The 19,138-nt window shown below is 44.1% G+C and overlaps 1 long non-coding RNA gene across 1 annotated transcript in view; it reads right to left on the reverse strand.

The window, feature by feature from the left end:
* Window positions 1-5,893: 5,893 nt before the first annotated feature.
* LOC129059335 (uncharacterized) overlaps window positions 5,894-19,138 on the reverse strand; it is a 28,696-nt gene continuing 15,451 nt past the window's right edge. The window contains exons 5-10 of the long non-coding RNA XR_008525145.1: window positions 8,866-8,972; window positions 8,500-8,615; window positions 7,861-8,340; window positions 6,874-7,131; window positions 6,218-6,315; window positions 5,894-6,124 (exon numbers count right to left, since the gene is read on the reverse strand). This is a non-coding gene — a long non-coding RNA (uncharacterized LOC129059335). The remainder of the gene's footprint in view (window positions 6,125-6,217; window positions 6,316-6,873; window positions 7,132-7,860; window positions 8,341-8,499; window positions 8,616-8,865; window positions 8,973-19,138) is intronic.

The following is a 19,138-nucleotide window of genomic DNA, read 5'->3' on the forward strand; positions in this document are numbered from 1 at the left end:
GCAATCTAATTACACTGACCTTTGTCTAGAATGTGGGATTGATGAGGTCCTAGATCGATCTCCATCAAGCCCAGTTTGCTTTCATTGGTCTCTGGACAAGGACCGCCACAGCCCCGGCTGCCTGATGCGAATGCACACCTTTAGTCTTTAGGGGAATGATGAGAAAATTCCAGTAGATCAATGAAAGGTCATCATCCTTGTTTGAGTGTTCTAAAAGTGCATTTTTTAAATGAGTGATTTGGAAGTGTCATCTCTGATTATGGCAAAAAGCCCTTTTTACATTTTAAAGGCCTATGAATTTCAGTAACACTGTGGCAACATGGAAACTAATGAGACATTTCATTATTTTTTCTGTCACAGTCAAAATCTGAAACAGATTTCAAAGAGAGTTTTGGGCTCCTCTTTATTTTTTATTTTTTCGTTTTTTTAATGATTACAATAGACTTTTATTTAAAGTGAAACATTGGCAGACCAAATAATTCTTAAATTATATGCTTCAGGTTTAACCATCTTCATAAAAATACTTGGAGGACAGCTGCATCCACGGACTTCAAATATGTGATGACTTCTTTGACCATTCTTCTCATTCTTTTCTTTCCCAAATAAGCGCTTTCAGATATGGCTCATGATAGAATGAATCCTCTTCATGTTTGGTCCGATGCTGTTAAGGCAAGATCTGCTGTCTCATAGGTCCAGTGTTCTAATGCGAAACATCCTGCCGTTAGAAAGGCCTCTTATGGCTTCCTTTACATCTTCATCCTCGTATATCATCTCATCTCACGTTTACTCTAGTTTCTCAAATCCTGCAGCATTGTCATACCATTTTCAAATACCATCCAGCTACCTGTCTGATGCTGCGGTAGTCAGCCTGCCAGCCATCTTGACCCAAACGTGAAATGTTGCCTTCTCCCTCTCTCTTTTTATATATTTATTTATCTAATTTATTTTATTTTATTTTTGAGATGGAGTTTCGCTCTTGTCAGTGGACCCAGGCTGCAGTGCAATGGCGCGATCTGAGCTCACTGCAACCTCCACCTCCCAGATTCAAGCGATTCTCCCGCCTCAGCCTCCTGGGTAGCTGGGATTACAGGCGTGCACTACCACACCTGGCCAGTTTTTTGTATTTTTAGTACAGACAGGGTTTCACCATGTTGGCCAGGCTGGTCTTGAACTCCTGACCTTAGGCGATCTGCCCACCTCGGCCTCCCAAAGTTCTGGGATTACAGGTGTGAGCCACTGCACCCGGCCTCTCTTTTTAAACTTTGTTGTTTGAAAAGATAACTTCAGAATGTAAGTGATGAGAATGAGTAGGAAAATTTTTTTAATTACCTAGAAGCCAAAAAGACATCCCCAAGTCATTGGGTGTTTTCTTTTGGAAGGTACAGCTTTATCTTCTATTTATAAAGTCTTAGACTTGATGACTTTTGGTCAAAAATCGTTATAAGATTTACAAACTACACTCAATAGTGGAAGAAAAAAATACATGTAGAAAAAACATGCTGAAAGAAAATATGCTCAACTATTCACAGTGGATAGTTATTGCTGAGTGGTATGAATATGGTTGATTATTCCTTCCTGTGTATACTTTTCTGTGTTTAATGCAATGGGCATATATAAGTTTATTTTTTAAAAGTTTAAAAAAGTATAAAACTTTATTGGAAGTGCAAGGTAGCACTGAGTTCAGAGCATGGAAAAAGTTACTCTTTGCAAAACAATTTCGTAAATGACCAGCAATATCATTTTGGTGCCTAAAATTATTAACTCTAATTTTTTAAAGGAGTTAATGCAGAAAGAAAGACTAAAAGTTACATACATGTCTAATTTACCTTTTTTTCTGAAATTGATCTTAAATGAATGGATTCAAGTAATCCCCCCCTCCCCCGACCCCTCACCAAGGAACATCTGCAGCAAAGGGCAAAATAAAAGATCACGTTTAAGGTTATCCAGTTCTAGAACTCTGCAACTCAGACCTCCTTGACTTGAGGAACGCAATGATGTCAAGTTGGGATTGTAGCAGTGAACATGGTTTGGGAGCAGATGCCATACTGATTTGTGTAAGCTTGACCCAACAGGGTTATCTTCATTGATTCCATGCAATTATCCTATATCACGTATTTAGTATAGCCAACTTATTTAACAACTTTGATGGAAGGCTTAGTCCTAGAGATTGGTGTCTAGTTTTGAGTCACAAACCTCCAATATAGGGTAGACTAAGTGTAAATTTAAGCCTCACAGTCCTATATTTGGGCCTCAAGTAATTTTGCTCCATGGCTTGTTGGGAATGTGATAAGGGGAAGTCTACGATTTCAGCCTATTTAATTGTGTTCATGTAAACATCATCCTGTTGATAAAGTCATGATTTCTGCCCAGTTGCCAGATTCCAAGAGAGGAAAAAGAGAAGTTATTTGCTTCGTCCCGGTTGTTAAGTTTTACTTTTGCTATTCCAGCCCAAAGCCTAGGTGTAATTTGCCTGGGCTAATTATTAAAGTCAGTTTCTGTACTCTCAGCACATGCCAGAAGTGGAGTTAGGAGGTGAGGGGAATGGGTAAATGATCCTGAAACTGTCATTTGCTGTAGATAAGCTAGAATTAGCTAGCTAAATTCTGCCAAGAGTTATAGTTATCACTTTTAATGACTTCCTTAATAATATTTTTAAAGGGACCACACAGATGCTTCAAAATGTGTGCTGTAAAAAGGAATGGGGAAGAATTCTATATACTGATATGGAATAATCTGTAGAATATTTTGTTAAGTGAGAAAAGCAAGGTGCCAAACCATAAAATGGTATTATGCTATTTTGGGGGCAAAAAGGGAGAGAAATATGAATATGGGTGTGTGTGTGTGTGTGTGCGCGCACGCGCGTGTGAATTTGCTTATATTTGTGAAAAGACACACTGGTAGGATAAGCCAAAAATTAATTAAATGTTTATGAGAGAAGGAAGAGAACAGGTTGGAGTTGGGATGGAGGAATGATTTCTCTGAATGTACCTTAGAATCTAATTTTGGCTTTGGAAACATTCATGTTTTACATGTTGAAAAAATAAAATTAAATCAAAAGAAAAATTGACAGCAGATACATTTCACACAAGTGTTTTTCTTACTTAGTACCCTTTTATTCTGAGGAAAGAATTTGAGGCAGCTTAAATCAGAGCACAGATATATACTGTATGCACTTTGATAAATTTTGATTTTTCTGTAACTGCTAGAGAATAAAACCATTTGGAGAGACTCTTGCCAGGGCAACTGTGTAATCTGGTGGCATTGTGTATTGGTAACTACTAACTCACTCCTTCCTCTGAAAAGTGACCTAAAACACAAGAGTAAGTTTTGGGATAGATTCTGCCTGTGCCCCTCAGAAATGACACCACCACGAGCTGACTTTCAGGATTCTTGAAGTAATGCACTTTATACAGGTAAGCATTTGATGATTTGCTGCTTATATTTGGCTCATAATGATGCAACATAAAAGGTGAGCATATACGTAATTCATCCTGGCTCTGCAAACTGCAGGTCTGGCAATGCTTAATGAGGAGAGTGGAATGAAGAGCTGCAACTAAGACTAAACTAAAACTACTTTCTGTTCTTCTCTTTCCCTCTTTCTTCAACTTCTGATTGTTTTGTTTAAATGACCAGAATAAGATAGAATGCCTGTAATTAAAAATATTTAATAAAGCTTACGTTATTATCCTTGCCACCTATTCAAAATCTTCTAAAAATTTTTTCCACCATCTAAAGGAGATACTACTTAATTATATAAAAGGTAGGTAATAAAATACATTTCTCTTTTTCTAATCAGGCAGTGAGGCATAAACTGTTGGGGCATGCCACTCGGGGCCACTGCTGTCTGGGACTAAAACATTGGCATTGTGATCTGTACAGAGAGCCTTAATATTCTTGCTTACTTTTCCAGTCACTGCCCCAGCATTCTGCTCTGAAGCAGAATGCCTAATTCAACCATCTCATCAGTGTTTCTAGATCTTTAAATGCTTTTTCCTCTTTCATGTCTTCTGCAGGATGTTTACCAGAGTCACCGTTGATTTCGGTGTTAGGGAAGGTTTCCTCTGGCTGTTCAGTTTCCATTTTCTTGTATTAAATGGACACACCAATCCGTTGAAAAACAAAGAAGCTGGTACATTTGGCTATTGGAAAGCAAGCTGTGAAAAAAAAAAAAAGACTCTGACTCTCTTTTTAAATTTGTTAAAGCTCTTTTTAAATTTGTTAAAGCTCTTTTGGAATATCATTTCTTCCATAAAGATTTCCTGGGTAATTCTAGCTCACTTTGGTCACTTCTCTTCCATTTAATATTTTGGCAGTCAGAGTCAGGGCTGTATTTGTTTCTATTTTTAGTGTATAAATCTGATATCTACCACAGAATATTACATTTCCTGAGGTTGAAACTATTTAGAGAAGGGATTCCCAACCCCTGGGCCATGGACAGGTACAGGTTTGTGGCATGTTAGGAACTGGGCCGCACAGTAGGAGGTGAATGGCGGGTGAGCAAGCAAAATTTCATCTGTATTTACAGCCACTCCCCATGGCTCACATTACCACCTGGGTGGGCCCTGCCTCCTGTCAGATCAGTGGTGGCATTAGATTTTTTTTTTTTTTTTGAGACAGATTCTCGCTCTGTCGCCAGGCTGGAGTGCAGTGGCATGATTTCCGCTCACTGCAACCTCTGCCTCCCGGGTTCAAGTGATTCTTCTGCCTCAGCCTCCTGAGTAGCGGGGATGATAGGCACGTGCCACCATGCCCAGCTAATTTTTGTATTTGTAGTAGACGCAGGGTTTCACCATGTTGGCCAGCATGGTCTCAATCTCTTGACCTCGTGATCTGCCCACCTCGGCCTCCCAAAGTGCTGGGATTACCGGCGTGAGCCACTGCGCCTAGCTGGTATTAGATTTTCATAGAAGTATGAACCCTACTGTGAACTGTGCATGTGAGGAATCTGGGTTGTGGGCTCCTTTTGAGAATCTAATGCCCGATGATCTGTTGCTATCTCCCACCACCCCTAGGTGGGACCATCTAGTTGCAGGAAAACAGGCTCAGGGCTCCCACTGACTCTATATTATGGTGAGTTATATAATTATTTCATTATGTATTATAATGTAATAATAATAGAAATAAAGTGGACAATAAATGTAATGCGCTGGGATCATCTTGAAACCACCCTGCCCCCAGTCTGTGGAAAAATTGTCTTCCATGAAACTGGTCCCTGGTGCCAAAAAGATTGGGGACAGCTGATTTAGAGTACTGTTACATCTCCTTTCACCCTCCTTCTCCTGTATCCCTAAGGCAGTAATAGACACTAAATAATATGTTTTGAGTTGAGTGTTTTATGTTTTGTGTGTGTCTGTGTTTGTTTGTTTGTTTGTTTGTTTTGGTCTCACTCTGTCGCCCAGGCTGGAGTGCAGTGGCGCCATCTCTGCTCACTGCAACCTCCGCCTCCCGGGTTCAAGCAATGCTCCCAAGTAGCTAGGATTACAGGCGGCCACCACCATGCCCTGCTAACTGAGTGCAAGTTCTATGCAGAGAACCTTGCAGAGAATATCACAGCCCACTGCAGTGGAGGGGCATCCCAGCAGAAGCCAAAACACTGGTGGTCTAGAGAGAAAGGGAAACTTGAAGAGTGAGTTCAGGGGTTCAGCAAGGGTACTGGGGGATAAGACTATGGAACTGTACATTTAGAGCTCAGACAGCTAGTGAAGGATCCATAAGGATGAGGGAGGGGCCGGGTGCAGTGACTCATGGCTATAATCTCAGCAATTTGGGAGGCCAAACTAGGAGGATTGCTTGAGCTCAGGAGTTTGAGATCAGCCTGGGCAATATAGTGAAACCCTATCTCCATTTTTAAAAATTAAAAAAAGTTATTAAACAAAAAGATGAGGGAGGGATTGGAGTGTGCATTGCCCATTTTATTTTATTTTTAAATCATAATTATTAGCTATTCCTGGATTGAGCATTTTCCATGTGCCAGGAATGTTCTTAGGCACCTCACATGTGCTGTGACGTGCAATCTTCAGAGCAACTCCTTGAGGGAGGGACTGTTCATTATCACCCGGTAATGAATCTGACCAGAGTTGTTGAGCCGACCATGAAAGAGACTCAGGATCACAAAAGAGCAAAGCTGCAAGGAATTTTAGAGATGATTTAGTTCAAGGGTCTATCCTGTGCTTTAGTTTAAAAAGAGACAGAAAGGGCTGGGTGCAGTGGCTCACACCTGTAATCCCAGCACTTCAGGAGGCCTAAGCAGGGGGATCCCTTCAGCCCAGGAGTTCGTGGTTACAGTGAGCTATGATCGTATCACTGTACTGTAGCCTGAGCAAAAGAATGAGACTCTGTCTTAAAAAAAAAAAAAAAAAAAAAAAAGGAGACAGAGAGAAGAAAAGGCAAAGCTTTCCTGGAAGGACAGCAGCTATGTGGGTGGTTTCTCAAAAATGAGGAAACGGGATAGTTTGGGGCAGGGGTCTGTGCCACAGGCTTCGGAGAAGAGACAGTGGGTTCAGGGCTCCTCAAAGCTGGAGCAAAGTCACCACTAGAGCAGTGATGGGGGCTGCCTTGATCATAATTGCACAACTAGCCTCTCTAGGTCACTGCATTGTTTCCAACCTACTTTTCACATCAAGTATAGTAGTTCTTCACAACTCATCTGTGAGAAGGTCTTTCAGTTGAATTCTTTTGGTAGAATCTAAGGAAAATCAGCTTAAACTAGCCTAAGCTGAAAAGAGGGATTTATTATGAAGATATAGTATGTTCCACAGAACCCAATTCAAAGGCAAAGTGGCCTCAGGAAGGAACTGGTACTAGAGACTCAGCTATTGTTAGGACTTGCCCTGCCTCTCTAATTACTATTCCCCCTGACCTCCTGCCTGTTACCTTTTGCTTGTCTGGTCCAGATGCGGGTAGAAAATGCCCAACCCATAGCTTCTGAGCTTAGATATTAGGTGCCTTTTTCCCTCAGGTCTATATGTCAACAAAAGAGACTCTGAGTGGTCCAGCTTGGATCAGCTTCCCATCCTGATGCAATCAGATGAGTCAGGGGATGGGGTCATGTTGTCCATCATGACTACTGGGTGCCCCAGGGAGAAGTGGCCGAGCAGACAACTCAACAGATGTCTTACCCATGGCAGCCTGCTGTGTAACACAAGTATACATTATCCCATATGTACAAATTTTCAAAGATGCTTCTGCCTAACAAGGCTCAACTACTCCAGTGACAATCCCAAATGTACTCTCTTTCCCCAACAGAAGACAATTCAACTCAATAACTCATATCCAGCCACTGTAGGCAATACTGGGGTCCTGGCACCAGGGTTTATAGACAGTGCCATCTTTTTCCATATAAGGGAATATTGACCCCTTTGACATATAACATGATGATCTCAGGGTCCAAGGCTTAGGAAGTGGATCTATTTGGATACCATTATTTAACCTATCACAAGTAGCTTCATTAAAAAGGTAAAGCAGGCCGGGCACGGTGGTTCATGCCTGTAATCCTAGCACTTTGGGAGGCCGAGGCAGGAGGATCATGAGGTCAGGAGTTCAAGAGCAGCCTGGCCAACATGGTGAAACCCCGTCTCTACTAAAAATACAAAAATTAGCTGGGCATGGTGGTGAGCACCTGTAGTCCCAGCTAATCGGGAGGCTGAGGCAGGAGAATCACTTGAACCTGTGAGGCGGAGGTTGCAGTGAGCCAAGATTGCACCACTGCACTCCACCCTGGGTGACAGAGCGAGACTCCATCTCAAAAAAAAAAAGTAAAACAGGTGAAATTGATTTTTAATATATTTTGTTTAATGTATCCAAGGCATTATTATTATTACAACACGTAATCAATATAAAAATATCAGTGCGATATCTTACATTCTTTTTTCCGACTAGGTCTTCAAAACCCTGTGTGTCTGCACAGGCTTTCTCTTCTGTCTGCATCTTGTGGTGAGTTGTTCTTGGACTGGGGCACAGCTGCACACACCATGGGGTCGTGTTCTGCTAGACCCCAGGATCTCTGCTTTCATAGGGAAGGGTGGCTTTACCCAGGAGAATAAGCACCTTGGGTTCGGTTACCTGGCACCCTGTGACTAGCTGCCAGATATTCAGAGGCCATGTGCCTGCCCTGGCTCAATCAGTTGGCAAAGGCCCTCTGTCTGGCACCTGGGGACCCTGGCCTTGCCTTTTCCCATGGGAAGTTGAATCCAGGCGCAACCCTTTTCTCTGGCAGTTGTGTGTGTGGAGAGGGTGGCCTGGCAGGGCTGAGTCCTTGCACCTCACTTCCTGTTGCCAGGAAATGGAAACACGGAAAAGTACTCATAGTCACCCATTGGGCAGACCTGGACTTCTGCACAGCTGAAAATTGTAGAAATAGGATGTTAGGTCTAATTCCAAAGCCAGTTCTCTCAGCTGCATATTCTTCTGCTCCTTCCCATGGGAAAAGGCACAGCCAGCATCTCCGGGTACCACACAGAGGGCCTTTCCCAACTGATTAAGCCGGGGCGGGCACCTTACCTCTGAACATCTGGCATCTGGTGCAGGGTGCTTTTGCTTGTCTGGTCCAGACAGGGGGTAGAAAATGCCCTTCCCATAGCGTCTGAGCTGAGATATTCGGTCCTTTCCTCCCAGGTCTATATGTCAGCAAAAGAGAGCCTGAGTGATCTAGCTCAGGTCAGGTGCCCACCCTGATGCAATCGGATGAGTCCAGGGGATGGGGTCATATTTGCCACCATGACTACTGGCTTGACAGGTGGTGGCCCTATCAGCACCTATGGTGCACTGAGACAGGGATTGCTTTGGAAGGCAGCCCCCTCTTGGACTGAGGTAGGACAGCAGGCAGGCAGGGGCAGGATCAGGGGCAGGTCAGGAATTGGGACAAACCAGGATGTGGTCCACATGGCCAAGGTAAAGAGAGGAGCTTCAAGAAGAGCCTTCGGGTGTGGCCAGACCTAAGCTGGAAGCCATAGCCGGGCTGCTCACAGGGAGACCTGTTTTGGATGGAGATGAACTGTTAAGTTGTTTGTTTTTCAGTGAACTGCCCCACCCAAAAATGTTCCAGTCGTGTCTTAAAACGCTTAGCCCCTCCAGAGAGGGTCTGGTTTCCCTGAGCCAGTGATTTTGTCGCCTTCTGTCTAAGAATCCTGCCAGTTTGTCTCCAAAAGAGTGTTTGCCCTTGGGGTGGATGGGGGCTCAGCCGGCTCTGGACTGAGACTCATTCCTCTTAGGCTTTGATTCAGTAACTTTCCAATTCCCTCTCCCACAGCACTGGGGCCACAGGTGGGCGTTTGGCTTAAACCTGAAACTAACCCCATTGGCTCCAGTCACCAGAGCTGTCTGCACATAACAGGTATCCATGCATGTTGCCAACCAACAGCTCTTATCTTGGTGTGGCTTGGCTGTCAACCAGGCCAGGGGAGCTGATTGCTGGAGGCCTCATCTCAGAAGCAAAGAAAAGCATCGTGTCCTTGCTCTAGTGTTTTCCAAGGACTCTAGTAAGTGCCTGATATGGTTTGGCTGTGTCCCCACTCAAATCTCATCTTGAATTCCCACATGTTGTGGGAGGGACCTGGTGGGAGGTAATTGAATCATGGGGGCAAGTCTTTCCCGTGCTATTGTTGTGATAGTGAATAAGTCTCATGAGATCTGATGGTTTTATAAAGAGGAGTTCCCCTGCACAAGTTCTCTCTCTTTGCTTGCTCCTATTCATATAAGAGATGACGTGCTCCTCCTTGTCTTCCGCCATGATTGTGAGGACTCCCCAGCCATGCAGAACTGTATGTCCATTGAACCTCTTTCTTTTGTAAACTGCCCAGTCTCAGGTATATCTTTATCAGCAGCATGAGAACAGACTAATACAGTGCCTTTCAAACATGTTTGCAATGATGTTTTCAGTGTGTGCCAACCTCCCTTTGGTGAATCCATGAAGAACATTTAGCACAAATCTCAACAATTGTGTAGATCAAGAACAAGTTCTTGGTATTCCAGTTTCCAATTCAAATAACAGCACAAGTTTATTTGGCTTGATTTCCCCAGGGCTTACCTTTTTCCCACAAAATTTCATATATTTAAATGTGTTCAATCTCCAAAACAGCATAATAGTCATTACAGAGAAGGGTGATTGTGTTTTCTGTACAAAAAGTACAATTTTTGCTACTTTTTAGAGTCAGTCTGGGAGGTGTAATTGGAGGCAGAAATATTTAAGTTTGGGCTGGTCTATTAAAAGATCACAGGACACATTATTTGAATTGTGGCTGCCCCAAAAGTACATTCAGGTCATTTGATGGAGATCCTGGCATCCATTGAGTCCAACATTCACCTCACCTTTTATGTGTATTTGGCAGAAGCAGACTCAGTAACAATGTAGGAGGCCTAGCCAGTGACATTCTTTCTTGTCGCAGTAATCTCTATTTCTTTCTTCTTATTGTTCTTAGAGTCCCAGTGGAGAAGATTGGGCATGGCAGTGAAAGAGCTAAAACAGGTGAAGGGCCAGGAGGAAAGGCAGGATGTATAAAGTTCCTGGACAAATAATAATTAGTAATAGAAATAAGAACAAGCACAGCAACAGGTAGTACTTAGCACTTATATGTTATGTGCCATACTATGCTGGGTGCTTGATGTGGGTTACCTCATTCATTCATCCAATTGTTCAGCAGTTACTAATGTGTCAAGCAACATTCCAGGTACCAAGGGCACAGCAATGAATAAAACAAAGTCCTTGCTCTTGTGGAGTTTGCACTCTAGTAGGGAGATAAACAACAAACAAATACATACATAATGCCACGGAGATGAGTGCTAAGAGGGAAAATAAATCTGAGCATGGGAAAGAGGGGGTCGGAGGGTCCCAGGGGAGGTCGCTCTGTTGAGTAGGTATCTGTCTGCTTTGCAGGCAGTCAACAACAGGCCCTAAGCCTGGGAAGGGTTTCACAATGCATGGTAGGGGATGAAGGCCATGGGGTAGCTAGGGATCCCAGTGAAATGGAGAAGCCACTAGAGATTGTTGAGCAGGGACATATTTTGAGATTGTCTTTGAAGGAATCACTCTGCCTGCTTGGTGGAGAAGAGGCTGGGGAAGGGATGGGAGGAGGCAGGGAGACTGGCTCACAGGCTACTCCAATAGTTGAGGAAGAGATGGTGATGTCATGAAGCTTGAGCTAAAACTGGAGGAGGTGAGAAATGGTGGGTTTGGGATCTTCTCTGAAGTTATGGTGGTGGCAAAATAGCTGATGGACTTGAATGTGGTGTGAGAGCAAGAGAAGAGTCAGGGATGTCATCTAAGTTTTTGGCTGGAGCTCAAACTAGGGGTACCATTTCCTAACATGAGTGCCTGAGGGAGGAGCTGGTCTGGAAATGGAAATCAAGCATTTGGAGTGGATGTACTGCCTTTGTGCTGCTCCGTAGACATCAGGTAGAGATGTCATAGACAGAGCTGAGTGCCTAAACTAGTCTGGAGCTCAGAGGGGAGGCTTGAGATTGAGATTTAGGAGGCATCAGCAGAAATGTGGTCCCTGAGGTCAGAGGCCTGGATGACCAACAAAGGAGGGAGAAGATGTGAGGTCCAAGAACCAACTTCTCAGTACTCCAAGCTTCACACATAGGAAAGGGACAGATGCTGAGGGGAGTTGAAGGAGGGAAGGAAACCAGAAGAGAGTGCTTATTTTGACAGCAAATGGAGCAAGTGCACTAATAAACTCAGTATGATGAGTACTGAGAATTGACCACAGGGTTTAGCAATGTGGATTTCATTAGTCTCAAAACCTTACATGGTAGACACTGTTATTTTCCTCATTTTTCTTTCTTTCTTTTTCTTTTCTTTTTCTTTTTTTTTTTTTTTTTTTTTTTGAGATGGAGTCTCTCTCTGTTGCCCAGGCTAGAGATTAGTGGCGTGATCTCAGCTCCCTGCAACCTCCGCCTCCTGGGTTCAAATTCTCCTGCCTCAGGCTCCCAAGTAGCTGGGATTACAAGTGCCTACCAGCAAGCCTGGCTTTTTTTTTTTTTTTTTTTTTTTAGTAGAGACGGGGTGTCACCGTGTTGGCTAGGCTGGTTTCGAACTCCTGACCTCAAGTGAACTGCCCACCTCGGGCTCCCAAATTACTAGGATTACAGGCATGAACCACCACGCCCGGCCGTTTTCCTCATTTTTCAGAGGAGAAAGCCAAGACTCAGAGAGGCTTAAGTAACTTGCCTGGATGGCAAACAGTATGGAGGCGCCTCAAAAAATTAAAAATAGAACTACCATATGATCCAGCACCCCCACTACTGGGTATCTATCCAGAGGAAATATAATCAGTATATCAAAGAGATGTCTGCACTCCCACGTTCATTGCAGCACTGTTTACAATAGCTGAGATATGAAATCAACCAAAGTGTCCATCAATGGATGAATGAATAAAGGAGGTATGGTATACAAACACCATGGAATACTATTCAGCCTTAAAAAAGAAGAAAATCTTGTCATTTGCTACAACATAGATGAACCTGGAGAACATTATGTTAAGTAAAATAAGTCCGGCATAGAAAGACAAATACCACATGATCTCTCTTATGTGTGAAATGTAAACAAGTCAAAGTCATAGAACTAGAGAGTAGAATGGTGGTTACTATTTTGGGGAAGACTAGGGAGATGTTGGTCAAAGGACATAAAGCTTCACTTGGATGGGAAGAGTAAGTTCAACAAATCCACTGTACATCATGGTAACTACAGTTAATAACATATATAGTATGTAAGAGAGTAGATTTTAGGGCCAGGCACAGTGGCTCACGCCTGTAATCCCAGCACTTTGGGAGGCCAAGGTGGGCGGATCACGAGGTCAGGAGATCGAGACCATCCTGGCTAGCACGGTGAAACCCCCATCTCTACTAAAAATACAAAAAAAATCAGCTGGGCATGGTGGTGTGTGCCTGTAGTCCCAGCTACTCGGGAGGCTGAGGCAGGAGAATCGCTTGAACTCAGGAAGCGGAAGTTGCAGTGAGACGAAATCGCGCCACTGCACTCCAGCCTGGGCGGCAGAGTGAGACTCTGTCTCAAAAAAAAAAAACGAGAGAGAGATTTTAAATGTTCTTACCACAAAAAAGGTAAGTATGTGAGGTAATGCATATATATACTTTTATTTGAGATAGAGTCTCATTCTGTTGCCCAGGCTGGAGTGCAGTGGCATGATCTTGGCTCACTGCAACCTGGACCTCCTGGGTTCAAGCACTTCTCCTGCCTCAGCCTCTCAAGTAGCTGGAACCAAAGGCTTGCACCATCGTGCCCGGCTAATTTTTGTATTTTTAGTAGAAACCGGGTTTTACTATGTTGTCCAGGCTGGTCTTGAACTCCTGGCCTCAAGTGATCTGCCCACCTTGGCCTCCCAAAGTGCTGAGATTACAAGCACAAGCCACTGCGCCCGGCCTGGTAATGCATATGTTAAACAGTGTGATTTAGCATTCCACAATGTATGCATTTATCAATGTACATCATAAATATATACAATTTGTTTTTTTTTTTTTTGAGATGAAGTCTTGCTCTGTTGCCCAGGCTGGAGTGCAGTGGTGCGATCTCGGCTCACTGCAAGCTCCGCCTCCCGGGTTCATGCCATTCTCCTGCCTCAGCCTCCAGAGTAGCTGGGACTGCAGGCACCCACCACCACACCTGGCTAATTTTTTTGTATTTTTAGTAGAGACGGGGTTTCACTGTGTTAGCCAGGATGATCTCGATCTCCTGACCTTGTGATCCTCCGGCCTCAGCCTCCCAAAGTGCTGGGATTACAGGAGTGAGCCATCGTGCCCGGCCAAATATATACAATTTTTACTTGTCAATTAAGAAAAAAAAAATACCCAGCAACTTGCCTGAGCTCACATCATCAAGTGACACAGCCAGGATTCACACCCAGGCTCTCTAATGTCAGAGGCTGCCAGCTCCATGCCCAGGGCTACTCTGGAGACACACATTTCACTTCTTACTACCAGTTGTAGTGTCCTGGGCTTTTTACCTCAACTACCAGGTAAACAGCAGCAGTGCTCCAGGAAAGAAGCCTAGCTCACTTCACCTCCGTTTGCAGGATGAGAGATTCCTGCCGAATTTTCAGAGACTGATTCGAAATGAAGCCAGGGAGAGGATAATGGAGAGCATTTAGAAGCTTGCCTCACTACTTATCTTTGGTTTTAGCTCATGATTGCTTTAAAAATTTCTTATTAGCATGAGAGAGAGAGAGAGGAAAAGAAGACTGAAAATAAAAAAATTTTACACCAAAAAATGTAGTGGGAGATTTGTAGGCTTTTCTGCCAGATTGCAGGCTACAAAACAGATATGTGGGTAAAACCTAAGCTCTTCGTGTTTGTTCTTTCTAATTTCATCTCTTGTATGCTTAATGCACATTAAAGAAAAGCTAATTAGGCTAGATAGGAAAAGCATAAATAATCCTCATTCCTAAACAATGCTATCTATTCACTGCAAAATATTTTGCATGAAAAGGTATTTTCTTATTTTGAGGAAAAAAAAGGTAGTGAATGAACTGCCCTACTTTATATTTTAGTTTCTGACTATATGTTCTTAAAATGTCTCAATAATCTGAACATAGATTTTCAAATCTGGGTTTCCTAATCCAAAGCCAAATGGATTGAGAATAGGTTTTATAGGCCCTTGGTGCAAATACAGTTTTCTAGATGATAGTTATAAAACAAAAGATTTTTTTTTTTTAATTTTTTTGAAGCAGAGTCTCCCTCTGTTGCCCGGGCTGGAGTGCAGTGGTGTGATCTTGGCTCACTGAAACCTCTGCCTACTGGGCTTAAGTGGCCCTCCCACCTCACCCTCCCAAGTAGCTGGGACCACAGGCACATGCCACCATACCCGGCTAATTTTTGTATTTTTGGTAGAGATGGGGTTTCACCCTGTTGCCCAGGCTGGTCTCACCTGAGCTCAAATGAACCACCCACCTCTGCCTCCTAAAATGCCAAGATTCTTAATTTCAGTGTAAATTCATTTCCTAGGGCTTCCACAACAAGTTACCAAACCCTGGGTGGCTTAAAACAACAAGATTTCAGGTTCTCATCATCTGGAGGTCTGAAGTCTGGAGTCAAGGAATCAGCAGGGCTCTGCTCCCTCCGAAGGCTCCAGGAGAGAAGCTTTCTTTGCTTCTTCCAGCAGCTGGTGGCTGCAGGCATTCCCTGGCTTGTGGCAACGTAAATCCCATTTCTGCTTCTGTCTTTATATGGTTTCTTCTCTGTGTGTTAAATCTGTCCCTGCCTTTCTTTGATGAGGACACTGTGATTGGATTTAGGGCCCACTCTAAATCCGGGATGTTCTCATTTTGAGATCATTAGTTATGTGTGCAAACACCATTTTCCAAATAAGATCACATTCACAAGTTTTGATGCTTAGGATTTGAATATATGTTTTGAGGTCACCGTGTTTTGGGGACATATATTTATGGATCACTATTGGGGTGACCCATAGTGGATCACCATTCCACCCGCTATACCATGTTATCCCTGAAGGCGGTGGGAAGGAATTAGAGGTTTGGGGTGTGGTCTTCCTCTGATGTCCACTTCTTAAATGTTTGCACACAATGCCACATTCAAGAGAATATCATACACATGTGTAAGTAGTCTAGCGAAACAAATGAGAGATAGAGAACGAGGTGGTTCACTTTGTGGTTCCTCCTTGCAGCTGTCTGGGGCAACAGCAGAGTGGAAAGAGAATGTGTGGATCAGGCATACCTGGGTGGAAACTGACTTTACCAACGACTGGCTGGCTGCAAGACCTTGGCGATTATCTTTAACCTAGCTTCAGTCTCAACCTGTGGTAAGTGAGTCCTAATCCTGACCTCAGAATGTCCTGTCCCTGGGAAATCAGAGGTGCCAAATGTGGAACCCCTTGCACAATGCCTACATGATTCCACAAATGTCAGTGTCTCCCTTCTCTCCGTGCTGAGCCAGGATGCCTGTCTTCTCTCCTGGTGCCATTTCAGCATTCAGTTTTTCATCCTTGGAGCTCCCCAGCTACAGGAAGAAGCAGGAGCCCTGGTCTGGTTCCTCGTATCTTCGGCCAGTGAGTCTGCTCGAGCCCTCTGTTCCGCCAGGATGCTTCCAGTCCACGTATGCAGTCCTTCCTCTTTGGCTGCCTCTGTCTCTTGCCCAGAGACTGTAGTAGCTTTTCTCATCTGTTCATTAGGACCCCCTGGTATTCAGCCTATCTCCTCTGTAAGGCATCCAGTAGGCTTGTGAGGAATACAAGGATGAGTTCCATAGTCCATGCCTGCGGGGTGGGACCCTGTTGATGGCTTCTGATGTCTCTGAGCTAGTTCATGAGGGGATCCCAAGCTGGGCTTCGGGAGGCTGTGTGTGAAGTGGATTTAAGGGGCAAAGAATTGGAAGTAGCAAGGAGTAGGCCTGTCTGGCAGTTTAGGAACTGTGGACTGAACGAGGCTGCTGGTAACGGGAATGAAAAAGAAGGGTCTGGAGATAGAAGCCACAGGTTATGCGGTTGATTGGTGCTGGGCCACGGGCCATCCGAGTGGTGCAGGTAGTACCATCTTCTCAGCTGTGGCGAATGGCAGGCTGCTCAGCTTGAGGAAGGAGCCCTGGACTACTGTGTGTGAGCCCAGCAGGTCCCCTAATGACTCTGAGCTCCTCTGTAAAATCATAAATAAATAAATAAAACAAGTAAACAAACAAACACAAAGCCCCAGAAATTATAGGTTGTTTGGAAATGTAACTAAGATCATTTCCTACATGGGCGTAGGTCCAAGTAAATGTTATTAAACTCCATTGTTCTTTTGTAACATAATATAGGGCAGTTTTAAGTCAGACACCTCTAGGACAGAGAGCCCTTCTCTCTGTTCCACCATCATTATCCTTTAAGACATCTAGAGGAGCAATGAATGCGATCAAATGAAGGTAAAGTAATTTCAAATCAGTACCAAGGCCCTGACGCCCATCATATCCAGTCCAGTTGTTGACTTTTTTCACAAGAATTGGGCTGGGGCAGCGCTTCCCAAACCCTAATGGATTTCCCAATCCTCTGAGGATCTTGTTAAAATTCAGACTTTGATTCAGCCACTGATGGCCAGGGCCCAAATTTGTGCATTTCTAGCAAATTCCCAGGTGATGCCAACGTTGCAGCTCAGAGGACCACACTGTGAGTGGCAGGAGCGAGGTAGCACCCGGGATTCAGTCATTCAAATACTCTACGCCCAGGATTTCTTGAAAGCTATCAGCTGCAACTTCTCTCTTTTTCACTGAAAGCTCATCATCTTCTTCTTCTTCTTTTTTTCTTTTTTTTTGAGACAGAGTCTAGCTCTGTCAGCCAGGCTGGAGTGCAGTGATGCAATCTTGGCTCACTGCAACCTCTGCCTCCCAAGTTCAAGCAATTCTCCTGTCTCAGCCTCCTGAGTAGCTAGGACTACAGACATGTACCACCACAGTTAAGTTTTGTATTTTTAGTAGAGACGGGGTTTCACCATGTTGGCCAGGCTGGTCTCAAACTCCTGACCTCAAGTGATCCATGCACCTCAGCCTCCCAACGTGCTGGGATTATAGGCATGAGCCGCCTCTCCCGGCCTCATCTTCTTCAGGTCAGAATTGACAGAGAAGAATTTCCTTAGGGCAACTCATATAGAAGGGAGCCAGAGAGGCAAAGGAAAATTACTGCTTTGAGGAAAGCCATTTCTTCAAGCAGTTAACACAGTGACCCAGGATTACAGAAGGAAGTTTAGTCTGCCAGACTTTCATCCACATGTTTTAGGTATGGCAGTATGACTTCGTCTGATTCTCATCTGAAAGCCTAATTGATAATTTTGTTTTGTTTTAGTCTTACATCCTGTAAGATTTTCCTTAGATTCCACCTCCTCTGAAAGGCCTCACCTTTTCTATTTTCTTCTCCTAACTCTCAGTCCTCTATAACAGGGACCCCCAGTGCCCAGGGTTTGGACCTGTACTGGTCTGTGGCCTGTTAGGAACCCAGCTACACAGCAGGAGGTGAGTGGCAGGCAAATGAGCATGACCGCCTGAGCTCCGCCTCCTTCACATAGCGGTGGCGCTAGATTCTCATAGGAGTGAAAACCCTATTGTGAACTGCAGATGCAAGAGACACAGGTTGCATGCTCCTTATGAGAATCTAACTAATGCCTGATGATCCAAGGTGGAACAGTTTTATCCTGAAACCAACCTCCCCTACTCCATCTGCGGAAAAATTGTCTTCCATGAAACCGGTCCCTGGTGCCAAAAAGGTTGGGGACCACTGCTCTATAATCTCCTTGGCCACCAGTATCTGCCTGTGTCCTAACTCTGGCTTCCCTGGATCTGGCCACCCTTTTGTGGGTCTCCTTCAGAGCATAATCTCCTTGAAGGCAAAAAGGAGTCTCTAGACCCTGTAGTCAGGGGTCTTAGAGAATGTCTGACATATTCATAGACACTCCAGGTCTAGTAACAGTTATATCAATAGTTACAAATTTGTTGAAGCAAAGACCCTTTGCTAATCCTCATTTAATCCTAACATCTTGATGAATTTTTGCTGTCTCTCCATTTTGCAGACATGGCAATGGCAGCTAAGAGAGGTTAAGCTACTTGAGTCACACCCTTGTCAGGTGGAGGAGCTGAACCTTGGATGCAGGAGTATCCGTTTCTACTGTCTGAACTCTTCCTAACTGCTTTGGAATGACAGAATGAGGAAATGCACCCAACGTGAATTTTGTGTTCACCATTACCTGCAAAATGTCGGTGGCTAATCCCAGCTTTGGCTGACTGTCCTGATATCCAGAGCAATGTTTCCTAAATATTGGTCCATGGTCCAGTGCCAGCTTAGGACCAAGGATTCACCAGTCTTTGATGTAAGGAAAATAAGAACATAAAATTGGCCAGGCATGGTGGCTCATGGCTGTAATCCCAACAATTTGGGAGGCCGAGGCAGGCAGATCACCTGAGGTCGGGAGTTCGAGATCAGCCTGACCAACATGGTGAAACCCCATCTCTACTAAAAATACAAAAATTAGCTGGGCATGGTGGCGCATGCCTGTAATCCCAGCTACTCAGGAGGCTGAGGCAGGAGAATCACTTGAACCCGGGAGGTGGAGGTTGCAGTGAGCTGAGATTGCACCACTGCACTCCAGCCTGGGTGACAGAGCGAGACTCCATCTTAAAACAAACAAAAAAACAAACAAAAAACCCATAAAATTAA

Source organism: Pongo abelii, chromosome 4 (assembly GCF_028885655.2).
Source record: "Pongo abelii isolate AG06213 chromosome 4, NHGRI_mPonAbe1-v2.0_pri, whole genome shotgun sequence".
Classification (NCBI taxonomy): Eukaryota; Metazoa; Chordata; class Mammalia; order Primates; family Hominidae; genus Pongo; species Pongo abelii.